The sequence below is a fragment of the Mus pahari genome, chromosome 11 (genome assembly GCF_900095145.1).
Source record: "Mus pahari chromosome 11, PAHARI_EIJ_v1.1, whole genome shotgun sequence".
Lineage (NCBI taxonomy): Eukaryota > Metazoa > Chordata > Mammalia > Rodentia > Muridae > Mus > Mus pahari.
The window spans coordinates 68708845-68710085 of record NC_034600.1 but is presented as its reverse complement, the minus strand read 5'-3'; the positions used below and the strand labels follow the sequence as shown (position 1 = coordinate 68710085).

At 36.1% G+C, this 1241-nt stretch overlaps 1 non-coding gene across 1 annotated transcript; it reads left to right on the top strand.

Annotated features, from left to right (window-relative positions):
- The first annotated feature begins 632 nt into the window (after window positions 1-632).
- LOC115065016 lies at window positions 633-793 on the top strand. The gene has a single exon (XR_003844823.1). It is a non-coding gene; the product is annotated as a U1 spliceosomal RNA (small nuclear RNA).
- Window positions 794-1241: the final 448 nt, after the last annotated feature.

Here is a 1241-nt window from a genome sequence, read left to right as displayed (position 1 = left end):
ATGAGAGACACACACATGAGTACCATGAAGTATTATAAAGGTTGTCAAACACATGACAACAGAGCAGGGGGAAGAAGTGAAAACTAGAAAAGAAATTAAACTACTCATTTGCCCTGTTGTTTCTAGTGGTTGATTCTTCAAGAAGAGAAAGATAACCAGAACATCATCCCCAAACAGGTACACACACACACACACACATACACACACTCACACATGTGCACAGGTCACACACACACATGCACACACCCATACACATCCACATGCACACACAAAAACAGAGACACAGAGAGAGATACATAAAGCCAGACCCACACCCATACACAGAAACTGATACAAAGAGACATAGATACAAATAAAATGATGTAACAATATAGAAATACAAACGAAGATATTTTATTAGAAATATACATTAAGCCAATCCACGAAGTATAAGCCAGCACTGCAACAGATTGCCTTCCTCAATTCTTAAGGTTCAATAAAATATGATTACACTATCCCCCTTGTCTTTCTTCCCTCCAACTCTTTCTATATATCCTACTTTACACTACAAATTTTCTTAAGTGCCTACTATACACTGAAAAGGAGTAAAGACAGTTTCAATAGTAAGACTTAGTTTAAAACATCGAGGAGGAACACTTACCCTAGGAGGGAGACAACATGATCACAAATGTGTTCTTCCCATGGTCAGTCTTCTACATTGTGTTCTACATGTGGTGATCCCTGCATTTTCCTCGATAGTGGAACACTGGCTTGTAACCTGTGATAGTGAATACTGTTTTTGTGCTCCTCCCTGGAAATAATTTCTCTTTTACAACCAAGAAAACCCTTACAGAAGTTCAAAAGTAAGAAAGACTTCCCTAAACAATGTGTAGACTTTTCTGAGATATGCTGTAATTCCCAAAACTTTTTAAGTACCCAAAGTGTCATAATCAGGAATTAAGTAAATATGTGAGAAATGCAGCTACTTTAATAATGTTTTAGAATAATGGTTAATGGTATGGGTAGAAGTTTAGGGTATATTAATTATTTTAAATTATTGAAATATTTTAATTGAAAAATAGTTACATAGTTTCTTGTCTATTATTGACTCTTTCCAATCTATGTCATTGCTCCTCCCTTTTTCTTTCTCTCTCTCTCCACACACAAACACACACAAACACACACACACACACACACATACACACACACACACACACAAATCAACATATAACTACAACCTACTGTAGTACTCTGTCCACTTA